General features: G+C 38.5%; 1 protein-coding gene and 1 pseudogene across 3 annotated transcripts in view; one reads left to right on the top strand and one right to left on the bottom strand.

Annotated features, from left to right (window-relative positions):
* The window catches only part of TET1 (tet methylcytosine dioxygenase 1), a 124,888-nt gene that overhangs the window by 58,214 nt on the left and 53,611 nt on the right, over positions 1–13,063 (top strand). The window lies entirely within an intron of this gene.
* On the bottom strand, positions 9,082–9,489 carry LOC114883421 (annotated as a pseudogene).

A 13,063-nucleotide genomic window follows, 5' to 3' on the forward strand; every position in this document is an offset into this window, starting at 1 on the left:
AGCTGCTTCCCACTAGCTATCTATTTTACGTTTGGTAGTGTATATATGTCCATGCCACTCTCTCACTTTGTCCCAGTTTACCCTTCCCCCTCCCCATGTCCTCATGTCCATTCTCTGCATCTGTGTCTTTATTCCTGTCTTGCCCCTAGGTTCTTCAGAACCTTTTTTTTTTAAGATTCCATATATATGTGTTAGCTTACGGTATTTGTTTTTCTCTTTCTGACTTACTTCACTCTGTATGACAGTCTCTAGGTCTATCCACTTCCCTACAATTAACTCAATTTCGTTTCTTTTTATGGGTAACATTCCATTGTATATATGTGCCACATCTTGTTTATCCATTCATCTGTCGATGGACACTTAGGTCGATTCCATGTCCTAGCTATTGTAAATAGAGCTGCAATGAACATTGTGGTACATGAATCTTTGAATTATGGTTTTCTCAGTGTATATGCCCAGTAGTGGGATTGCTGGGTCATATGTTAATTCTATTTTTAGTTTTTTAAGGAACCTCCATACTGTTCTCCATAGTGGCTGTATCAATTTACATTCTCATCAACAGTGCAAGAGGGTTTCCTTTTCTCCACACCCTCTCCAGCATTTATTGTTTGTAGATTTTTTGATGATGGCCATCATCAAAATGGCCGGTGTGAGGTGATACCTCATTGCAGTTTTGATTTGCATTTCTCTAATAATTAGTCATGTTGAGCATCCTTTCATGTGTTTGTTGGCAGTCTGTATATCTTCTTTGGAGAAATGTCTATTTAGATCTTCTGCCCCCCCTTTTTTTTTTTTTTTTTTTGCGTTACGCGGGCCTCTCACTGTTGTGGCCTCTCCCGTTGCGGAGCACAGGCTCTGGACGTGCAAGCTCAGCGGCCATGGCTCACGGGCCCAGCCGCTCCGCGGCATGTGGGATCTTCCCGGACCAGGGCACGAACCCGCGTCCGCTGCATCGGCAGGCGGACTCTCAACCACTGCGCCACCAGGGAAGCCCCTGCCCATTTTTTTATTGGTTTGCTTGTTTTTTTGATATTGAGCTTCATAAGCTACTTCTATATTTTGGAGATTAATCCTTTGTCAGTTGATTCATTTGCAAATATTTTCTCCCATTCTGAGAGTTGTCTTTTCATCTTGTTTATGGTTTCCTTTGCTGTGCAAAAGCTTTTAAGTTTCATTAGGTCCCATTTGTTTATTTTTGTTTTTATTTCCATTTCTCTAGGAGGTGGGTCAAAAAGGATCTTGCTGTGATTTATGTCATAGAGTGTTCTCCCTATGTTTTCCTCTAAGAGTTTTATAGTGTCTGGCCTTACGTTTAGGACTTTAATCCATTTTGAATTTATTTTTGTGTATCGTGTTAGGGAGTGTTCTAATGTCATTCTTTTACATGTAGCTGTTCAGTTTTCCCAGCACCACTTATAGAAGAGGCTGTCTTTTCTCCATTTTATAGTCTTGCCTCCTTAATCAAAGATAAGGTGACCATATGTATGTGGGTCTATCTCTGGGCTTTCTATCCTGTTCCATTGATCTATATTTCTGTTTTTGTGCCAGTACCATACTGTCTTGATTACTGTAGCTTTGTAGTATAGTCTGAAGTCAGGGACCCTGATTCCTCCAGCTCCATTTTTCTTTCTCAAGATTGCCTTGGCTATTTAGGGTCTTTTGTGTTTCCATACAAATTGTGAAAATTTTTGTTCTAGTTCTGTGAAAAATGCCATTGGTAGTTTGATAGGGATTGCACTGAGTCTGTAGATTGCTTTGGGTGTATAGTCATTTTCACAATGTTGATTGTTACAATCCAAGAACGTGGTATACCTCTCCATCTGTTTGTATCATCTTTAATTTCTTTCATCAGTGTCTTACAGTTTTCTACATACAGGTCTTTTTTCTCCTTAGGTAGGTTTATTCCTAGGTATTTTATTCTTTTTCTTGCAATGGTAAATGGGAGTGTTTCCTTAATTTTTCTTTCAGATTTTTCATCATTAGTGTATAGGAATGCAAGAGGTTTCTGTGCATTAATTTTGTATCCTGATGCTTTACCAAATTCATTGATTAGCTCAAGTAGTTTTTGGTAGGATCTTTAGGATTCTCTATGTATAGTATCATGTCATCTACAAACAGTGACAATTTTACTTCTTCTTTTCTGATTTGGATTTCTTTTATTTATTTTTCTTCTCCGATTGCTGTGGCTAGTACTTCCAAAACTATGTTGAATAATAGTGGTGAGAGTGGCAACCTTGTCTTTTTCCTGGTATTAGTGGAAATGGTTTCAGCTTTTCACCATTGAGAATGATGTTCGCTGTGGGTTTGTCATATATGGCCTTTATTATGTTGAGGTAAGTTTCCTCTATGCCTACTTTCTGGAGGGTTTTTATCATAAATGGGTGTTGAATTTTGTCAAAAGCTTTTTCTGCATCTATTGAGATGATCATATGGTTTTTCTCCTTCAATTTGTTAATATGGTTTATCACATTGATTGATTTGCATATATTGAAGAATCCTTGCATTCCTGGGATAAACCTCACTTGATCATGGTGTATGATCCTTTTAATGTGCTGTTGGATTCTGTTTGCTAGTATTTTGTTGAGGATTTTTGTATCTTTGTTCATCAGTGATATTGGCCTGTATTTTTCTTTTTTTGTGACATCTTTGTCTGGTTTTGGTATCAGGGTGATGGTGGCCTCGTAGAATGAGTTTGGGAGTGTCCTTCCCTCTGCTCTATTTTGGAAGAGATTGAGAAGGATAGGTGTTAGCTTTTCTCTCAATGTTTGATAGAATTCACCTGTAAAGCTATCTGGTCCTGGGCTTTTGTTTGTTGGAAGATTTTAAATCACAGTTTCAATTTCAGTGCTTGTGATTGGTCTGTTTATATTTTCTGTTTCTTCCTGGTTCAGTTTCAGGAGGTTGTGCTTTTCTAAGAACTTGTCCATTTCTTCCAGGTTGTCCATTTTATTGGCATACAGTTGCTTGGAGTAACCTCTCATGATCCTTTGTATTTCTGCAGTGTCAGAAACTAACAATTTTGAGGAAAAAGTTATGCTAGAAGGTAAAACATGTAAGGGTTATCCAGAAGTAAAGAGGGTTATAAGCCAAGGAACATTTGCGGGAGGAAATAGACAGTGACCTCCGACTGCTTCCTTAAGAACTAGATTCTAAATTGTGTTCCAGTTTCACTCCTTTCTGTAATAAGTTTGTGTGAACCCACCGTGCATATACTGAATTTGGAGATTAAGTTATGATATTTTGAATAGCAGTGTTGTACTGCTACAACTCACAAACAGTTGAATAAAAGTAGACCTAAGAGAAAAACAGATACTGTATGCTAATGCATATATATGGAAGTTTAAAAATTGGTACTGATTAACCTAGTGGCACGGCAGGGATAAAAACACACATGTAGAGAACAGAATTGAGGGCACAGGGAGGGAAGGGGAAGCTGGGATGAAGTGAGAGAGTAGCATTGATATATATACACTATCAAATGTAAAATGGGTGGCTAGTGGGAAACTGCTACATAGCACAAGGAGATCAACTCGATGCTTTGTGAGGTCCTAGAGGGATGGTATAGGGAGGGTGGGAGGGAAGCTCAAGAGGGAGGGCATATGGGGATATATGTATACATATAGCTGATTCACTTTGTTATACAGCAGAAACTAAGACAACATTGTAAAGCAATTATACTTCAATAAAGATGTGAAGAAAAAAAAAAGTAGGCCAGTCAGTTCAGAAAGATAATTCCCACAATCTAACAAAGGAAACTTCCATAGGAGCTGTGTTGTTCTTTTTCGTTCTAAGCATCTATGGCAATCTTAGTTCAGTAAGCATTAGTAAATATTAGTAAGTAAAGGAACTTGTTTTAAATGTTAATACTTACTTGCTGCTGAAAGGATTATTTTTAGGACAGTGCATTTGGTTAAATACTAGGACCTTGTGACTAACACTAGGACCTCTCTAAAGAGACATTTGGTTTGAATTTTGGCTCAGAGCATTGATCTGACTTTGGCTAGTGACTTAACCTTATCAGAACCTTCCTTGTTAGAAGACTGGAGAAGTGAATACGATTTTTTTTTTTTGGCTGTGCCACACAGCTTGTGGGATCTCAGTTCCCCAACCAGGAATTGAACCTGGCCCCTGGCACTGAGAGCACCAAGTCCTAAGCACTGTACCGCCAGGGAATTCCTGTAAATACATTTTTCTCAGTAGGAAAATTAAATGAGATAATTCATATAAAGTGCTTATAATGATGCCTGGCAAGCAGTACATGCTCAATACATATGTAATAGCTATTAATAAATATTCTTTTCTTAATTGTGGATTTGAGACTGGAATTACTGAGTTTTTGCCATATATTGAAGGACATGTAGAAAAAGAACTAACTAATATGTATTTTTCCCTAAATAGTTCATTTCTACACATAAGATCCAACACTTATAAGTGTGTATAAATAAGTTGTTTGATTTAATCCCCACAATAAACCTTTTCAGTAAGTGCTATTACTAGTCTTGATTTATCTTTTTAAATTTATTTTTTATTGAAGTAGAGTTGAATTACAATGTTGTGTTAATTACTGCTGTACAGCAGTGACTCAGTTATACATATATATACTTTCATTTTCATATTCTTTTCCATTACAGTTTATCACAAGATATTGAATATAGATAGCTCCCTGTGCTATACAGTAGTGATCTATCTTTTTTTAATAATTTTTTTAAATCCTGAAAAATTATTATTATTTTTAAATTGAAGTATAGTTGATTTATAATATCGTGTTACTTTTAGGTGTACAGCACGGCAATTCAGGTATATATATATATATGTATATATGAATATATATAACACACACAGATATTCTTTTTCAGATTCTTTTGCCTTATAGGTTATTAAAAAATATTGAGTATAATTCCATGTGCCATATAGTAGGTCTTTGTTGGTTATCTATTTTATGTATAGTAGTGTGTATAAGCTAATCCCATAGTCTTGATTTATCTTAAGGAAACTGGGGCTCAATTAGCAAGGACTCGCTCTATGCCATGTGGTTGGTAAGCAGTCGGAGAGTCACCAGTTTGATTCCAGTAAAGCTCACGTTATTAAAAATATATGAAACAGTTAAGATACATAAAAAGTGTAAAGAATAATAACTGGGGACTTCCCTGGTGGTCCAGTGGTTAAAACTTAGCACTTTCAATGCAGGGGGCGTGAGTTTGATCCCTGGTCGGGGAACTGTGATCCCACATGCCGTGAGGTGTGGCCAAAAAAAAAAAAAAAAAAATACACTGAACATGAGAGTTGGTTATTAACTTTAAGCATGGATAGGATTGTTCACGAAAAGTGCGAAGAACAAAAAGTCTGTGGGTTTTGACTTAGACTCCTCTAAGGAATGAGCTCAGGGGGACACACCCACAACCAAGGGACAGACACGCAAGAGTGAGGCTCCAGGGGAGACCTAGATTATAGTTTCAGTTGAGAATCTCTTTGGGGATCCACAAAAGAGCAGGTTAGGTGTATGATATTTAAGGAATGATTGGACTTGGCAGTTAAGAACTCATTTATAACCTTGGGGGATAACTACTTAAAATATTTGAATCAGGAGGGAATTTCATGGGATCATAGCTTGAGGCAGATTTGGGGTCTGACAGGCTTTTTGTCTTTTGTTGTTACATGAATTAACCCATTTATTGTAGGCTAGCAGTGTTACCAATGGTGGACCTTCCACTGGTCTTACAGTTCCTTCAGTCAGATTTTATAGCGATGGTAGGAGCGGTACTGTAGGTCTAGGCATCACCTGCAAGCTTTTCAGGAACCATGGCTCCAGATCCCCAAAGCTCATCTCTTCATTTTGGTTTTGCCACCAGAGAAACAAGTGTACTTGGCGTGTTGGCTGATTTCAGTTTTCTTCTCCGTCTTCCTGAGGGAGGCAGCATAATGGGCCCGTATTTACCGACAATCCTGACCTTAGTGCTTTTAGCATTGTCACCACAAACTAGCTCTGAGCCCAGAGAGCGGGTTTTTATCTTTTTGACTGGGAATAAATTATACTGACTCTTAGCTCCAGAGGAAGAGGTCTAGGACTAGGTCATCTGTGACTACAGAGGTTTAGCTCTTAGGTCAGTTTTGTATACATTTGGAACTAATCTGCAATTAACTTGGTTTTTTTGTTGTTGTTTTTTTTTGTTTTTATTTGCGGTACGCGGGCCTCTCACAGTTGTGGCCTCCCGGACGCGCAGGCTCAGCGGCCATGGCTCATGGGCCCAGCCGCTCCGCAGCATGTGGGATCTTCCCGGACTGGGGCACGAACCCGTGTCCCCTGCATCAGCAGGCGGACTCTCAACCACTGAGCCACCAGGGAAGCCCCTAACTTGGTTTTTGATTAAATAGAAGTTGTCCCTCCCTTTAGTAACTCTCCTCCTTTGCCCCACCCCCAAGTTAAAGGAATTACTTTGGATACTAAGACCCTGTGGCCAAACGAGGGTGGAGTTTTTGTTTGGGGATAAGAATAAAAACATTAGAAAAGCTGTTTGGATCTGGTGTCTGGATCTGACTGAGAGAATTGGGAAACATTTGAAGTTTCTGCCATGGCTTCTATTCGGCGCAAGCTTGGAAAAGCCGTAAGTCCGTATGGCAATGAGGTAGGGCAGGTGGGGACGCATGCTGACCTAGTTCCTTAGACTCCCCCTCTCCTGGCTCACCCAGCCCTGCCTTTCTGTGGCCTTTGAACCCCTCACCGGGTGGCTCTAGGCAAACTGGAGAAACAGAGATCAGAGGCAAAGCTCAGAGAATGTTAGGGCTACAAAACTTGGTCGGGCAGGTATTCCCTTTTTATGCCTAAAAAAAGGAAAAAGAGAGCTTAATGGCTGGGATTCTGGAGAAGGTAATTTCACTGCTATACGAAAATAAGGTAGCTTTTTGCAGGTCCCCTTTGAAGGAGGATATTTTTGGTGTATGTGTGTTAAATGTTTATTTTAGAATCCCCTTGGGCGGATCTTTGATGAGTAGCTGGTTCATCTTTACTTTTGACTTAAATTTGGTTTTGTTATCAAGCAGTTGTGGTTAGCATTGTATGGTGGTAGGTTGCAGAGCAGGGCTGACCTCCATGCTTCTTTTTAGAGAATGTGGGAGGGAAAATACAGTATCAGGCATGATTGTGTCATCTTAAAGGCAAAATTAATGGAGGCCCCAGCGGTTCTCCCACAAAATTTTCTCCAAGCTCTCAATTTTCAGGTTGAGAACGTAGATTTTGAAGGTGTCACTTCTGATTAGGAATAAATGCGCTGTGGGCTGCTCCTCCTGTTCTACATGTTTTTAAAATTGTTTTTTACTCTGAGGGGGTTTATATTGGTGGGGGGGCAGGGCGAAAAAATCTTAGATATTACAAGGGGGCCACAGTACGTAAGCAGATACCCACAATATCTGTCGTATTAAGATCTCACGGGGAGGGCTATTAGGGAAAAAAATGTTTTAAAAGACTCCTGCAGGGACTTCCCTGGCGGTCCAATGATTAAGACTCAGCGCTTCCACTGCGGGTTGGGGGTGGCGGGGTGGGGTGTTAGATCCCTGGTTGGGGAACTAAGATCCCACATGCCCACAGGGCAGCCAAAAAAAAAAACAAAAAACTAAAAGACTCCTGCAGTAAGGGATGAAAAAAAATGAAAAGAAAGTTGAGAAACACACTGATCTACCTGTGTAGTAAAGGTCACAGTCTTGTAGGACCACGTCTCTGAACATGCTTCGAAAGTCTTTATTTTTTCATGTGATCTGGGTACCTGTTTCTTGATACAGGACATGCAGCATGTAAGGAATGTGAGTGTGTGTTGGGAGGAGCTACAGTCAGATCCGGTCCATAGGGCAGGGTCATTTCAGAATAAAATACCCCTTTGCTCAGTGTCATTTGAGCTCCTTCAAGAGCAGGTGTAAGAGTATCCTGATGATAGGAATGTGGAAAAATGACAAGATGGAGGGGGCCTGGGAACTACTGGACCCAGATCTGATCTAAGGAGTTCAACATTCCTGTTAGTTCAGAGTGCGAACAACCTATAATCTTGAAATGGGTATAGAGTGGAAGACAGACAACTAGGGGAGTTTTAATCACTTACTGTCTTGTAAACTGTTCCCTTGGGCCCTTTTGGGGTAGCAGAGGACAGCAGTGGGACCGGAGGGGGAGGGGGGTTGGAGGAGGAGGAGAAGAGACACAAACACAGGTGGGTAGGTGGCAAGAGTTTGGTGTCCCTGGAGTGTACATGAAACTTGAGGGGATAAAACAGCCACCATTCCAATATTCTTGAAACACTTCACTTCCTTCAGAGAGTTGGCTTCTCTTTAGAGATAAATGTTAACAATAATAATTTGAGATTCAAGATAGATGTTCAGGAAATACACTATACCTAAGCAGATTAAATGTCAATAAAATCTTCATTAAAACAATGTAGCCACTGGGGCCTGGATTAGTGCTCTCAGCGGTGTCATGGAGACAGCTCCTTCCAGCTCACCAGATGTGTGCATTTCTTCCCAACTCTTGCTCAGGTGGTCACACTGATAGTTTACAATCCACCGTGGTGGGTGTATTTACACCACAAAAATTGGCCAACCCTACAAAACAGGGCTTTCTCCCCACCACTTCCCAAGTTGATTGTTAAACATTTACCAGAATACCACTGAGTACAGTTTCTATAATACAAATGTTGACAGTTGTATATACCCTTCTTGAAATATCTTAAACAAATATTAGCCAATACATATGTACTCTGCACTCTTCCTTTTGCTCTAATTTGTTTGTAATTTGATACTACATAAACTATTCTGCATTTAGGCTTTTTCACTTAATTGTACCCTAGAAATCTTTCCATAGAGTGCTTTGTCAATTTTGGTTTAATTTTAAAGGAAACATATTAAAAAGTCAAAACAGTGTTTAATCAGATCTGAGTCTAAATAGTTCCCAGGCCTCCTTGCTGTTTTCTCACTGTCAGGTATTGCTCCTAAACTAAACTCTTCCTATTCAGCATTAGTTTCTTTTGTATGCTTCCATAGTTTCTTTTTTTTAGCCGAGTTTTATGGTTTTATTAACACAAACTAAACGTGTACGTGAGCTGTCTATTCATTTTCTTCGCTGAGCAGCCTGGCGTTGGGATTGGTGATTCTGATGGCCAGCTGGGCTGCTCTTTCCACAATGGCTTTTTGGTTCTTGGAGGAGAGGTTGTGAGCAATCTCAGCATAGTAAACTTTGTTGCACATCAGCCTCACTTCAAGCTCCTTGACCAGGTGGACCAGGAACTTACGGAAGCTGCTGGGCAGCATGTGCTTTGTTTTCTTGTTGCTCCCGTTACTGATGTTGGGTATCAAGATCTGGCCCTTGAATCTCCTGCACACCCTGTTGTCAGTGCCTCTGGGTTTCCACCAGTTCCGCTTAATTTTGACATATTGGTCTGACTGGTGCCAGGTGAATTTCTTGGTCCTCTTTTTGATGATCTTGGGCTTCACGGGGGGTCTGAGGGCAGCCATGATGCTGAGTTGGAGACGGCTGCCACCTCCGAAGGCAGTGCTGAGGAAGAGCTGTATTCTTCCAGAGTTTCTTTATGCAAATATGAATGTGTATATTATTTCTTTTTATACAAAAAGATATATTTCATATACAAGTACTATATTTTTAAAAACATATTTTGGACATCTTTGCCTATTAGCTCTGGAACTTTTTATCATTCTTTTATTTATTTGTTTGTTTATTTATTTTTGGCTGCGTTGTGTCTTGTTGCTGCGCGCAGGCTTTCTCTAGTTGCGGCTAGCGGGGGCTACTCTTCTTTGCGGTGCACAGGCTTCTCACTGCGGTGGCTTCTTTTGTTGCAGAGCACGGGCTCTAGGCTCGCGGGCTTCAGGAGTTGTGGCACACAGGCTTCAGTAGTTGTGGCATGCAGGCTCAGTAGTTGTGGTTTGTGGGCTGTAGAGTGCAGGCTCAGTAGTTGTGGCCCACAGGCTTAGTTGCTCTGCGGCAGGTGGGATCTTCCCAGACCAGGGCTGGAACCCCTGTCCCCTGCATTGGCAGGCGGATTCTTAACCACTGCACCACCAGGGAAGTCCCTATCATCCTTTTTTATAGTTGCAAGGCATTATATTATATTATATTATATTATATCACAATTGAATTAGTCTGCTACAGATGGACACTGGGATATTTTCAGCTATTTGTTAAAATATACAAAGCTGTCAAAACATGTAATTATATGCAGGTATAACTAAGATAAATTTCAAACTGCTGTATTAAAGTTGCACTTAATTTTGATAGTTAATTATTGCCAGATTGCCCTAGGAGTAATTGCATAGGGGTTGCACTATTTTGTACTTCCACCAACATTTTATGAAAGTTTATCTCCCTACAGCTTGCCCAAGGGTCTAGGTGGTCAAATTTTTTCATTGTTATTCTGATAAATGAAAAATGTTACCTGTGTCACTTTAATTTGCATTTCTTTTAATGTTGAGCACCTTTTCACAGTGTCTTCATCAGGGTTGTATGAAGATTAATGAGTTACTGCAAGTAAGGAGTATATTAGAATACAGCTAACTTTTTTTGAATTATAACTATTGTAATGAAATTGTGCTCTCTCAGTGATAGCTCATCATCACTGTGCTCTTGAGTCATATTATCTCATCTAATTCCCATCACAATCATATATGATCTCTTAGAAGGAAGAAACTATAGTTTAGGCCAAGTACCGGCTCCTGGGTCACACAATTCCTATGGATTGCTCTCTTCCCTTCCCCATCTTAGTGTTCAAGATTAACCAGTAATAGCACATAGGTTAGTTTCTTTTCTTTTCAACACTTTTATTTAAAAACAAACCTATGTATAGTTTGTTTAGATGTATGTATACTTTATTTAGATGTATCTATTTAAAAAGTTGATTTTATGCATTTTTAAAAATTGAGGTATAGTTTATTTAAAATATTATATATTATAGTTATATATAAAATATTATATAATTGTATGTTATAGTTTCAGGTATACAACATAGTGATTCAAAAATTTTATATAGATTATATATTCCATTTAAAGTTATTATAAAATATTGGTTATATTCCCTGTGCTGTACACTAGATCCTTATAACATTTATTTTATACATAGTAGTTGATACGTCTTAATTCCCTACCCCTATCTTGACCCTTCCCCCTTTCCTCTCCCCATTGATAACCACTGGCTTATTCTCTACATCTGGGATTCTGTTTCTGTTTTGTTATATTCATTCATTTGTTTTATTTTTTAGATACCACATATAAGTGATATCATACAGTATTTGTCTTTCTCTGTCTTATTTCACTAAGAATAATATTCTCCAAGTCCATCCCTGTTGTTGCAAATGGCAAAATTTCATTCCTTTTTATGGCTGAGTAGTATTCCATTGTATATAATATACCACATCTTCTTTATCCATTCATCTGTTGGTGGACACTTAGTTTGCTTCCATATCTTGGCTATTTAAATAATCCTGCTATGAACATTTGGGTACATGTATCTTTTTGAATTATTGTTTTCATTTTCTTTAGATATACCTAAGAGTGGAATCACTGAATCATATGGTAGTTCTATTTTTAGTTTGTTGAGGAATCTCCATACCGTTTTCCACAGTGGCTGCACCAATTTTTATTCCTACTAAGAGTGTACGAGGGTTCCCTTTTCTCCACATCCTCACCAACATTTGTTACTTGTGTTCTTCTTGCTGATAGCCATTCTGATGTGACGTGATATCTCGTTATGGTTTTGATTTGCATTTTTCTGAAGATTAGTGATGTTGAACATCTTTTCATGTGCCTTTTAGCCATCTATATATCTTCATAAAAATGTCCATTCAAATCTTCTCACCATTTTTTAATTGCCTGCATTTTTTTTATATTGAGTTGTATGAGCTGTTTATTTTGAATACTAACACTTTATTGGCCATATCATTTGCAAACATTTTCTCTCATTTAGTAGGTTGTCTTTTCATTCTGTTGATGGTTTCCTTTGCTGTGCAAAGCTTTTAAATTTAATTAGATTCCATTTGTTTATTTTTACTTTTCTTTCTTTTGTTTTAGGAGACAGATCCAAAAAATAATGCTGTGACTTATTGCAAAGAGTGTCTGCCTATGCTTTCTTCTAGAAGTTTTATGGTTTCAGGTCTTACATTTTGTTCTTTAATCCACTTTGTGTGTATTTTTATATGTGGTATCAGAAAATTTCTAATTTCATTCTTTTACATGTAGCTGTCCAGCTTTCCCAAGTACCACATATTGAAGACACTATCTTTTCCCCATTGTATATTCCTGCCTTCTTTGTTGTAGATTGACCATAAGTGCATGGGTTTATTTCTGGACTCTCTATTCTGTTCCATTGATCTTTGTGTCTGTTTTTGTGCCAGTACTTATACTCTTTTGATTACTGTAGCTATATAGTATAGTCTAAAGTTAGGCAGTATGATACGCCTAGTTCTGTTCTTTGTTCTCAAGATTGTTTTGGCTATTCAGGGTCCTTTGTGTTTTCATACAAAAATTATTTGGTAATTTTGATTTGGTATTTTGATAGGAATTGCATTGAATCTGTAGATTGCCTTAGATAGTATGGTCATTTAAAAAATATTAATTCTTCCAATCCCTGAATGCGGTATATCTTTCCATCTGTTTGTGTCAGCTTCAATTTCTTTCATTAATGTCTTAAAGTTTTCTGAGTACAGGTCTTTTACCTCCTTAGTTAGAGTTATTCCTAGGTATTTTGTTCTTTTTGGTGGGATTCTAAATGGGATTGTTTCCTTAATTTCTCTTCCTGATGGTTTGTTGTTAGTGTATAGATATGCAAGAGATTTCTGTATATTAATTTTCAGTCCTGCAACTTTACCGAATTCATTGATGAGCTCTTATAGTTTTTGGTAATTTTTAAGGATTTTCTATGTATAGTATGTCATCTGCAAACAGTGACAGTTTTACTACTTCTTTTCCAATTTGGATTGCTTTTATTTCTTCTTCTTGTCTGATTGCTATGACTAGGACTTCCAATACTATGTTGAATAAAAGTAGCAAGAGGGGCATCCTTGTCTTGTTCCTCATCTTACA

Source organism: Monodon monoceros, unplaced genomic scaffold, assembly GCF_005190385.1.
Source record: "Monodon monoceros isolate NGI ecotype Baffin Bay Population unplaced genomic scaffold, NGI_Narwhal_1 Super_Scaffold_4, whole genome shotgun sequence".
Lineage (NCBI taxonomy): Eukaryota > Metazoa > Chordata > Mammalia > Artiodactyla > Monodontidae > Monodon > Monodon monoceros.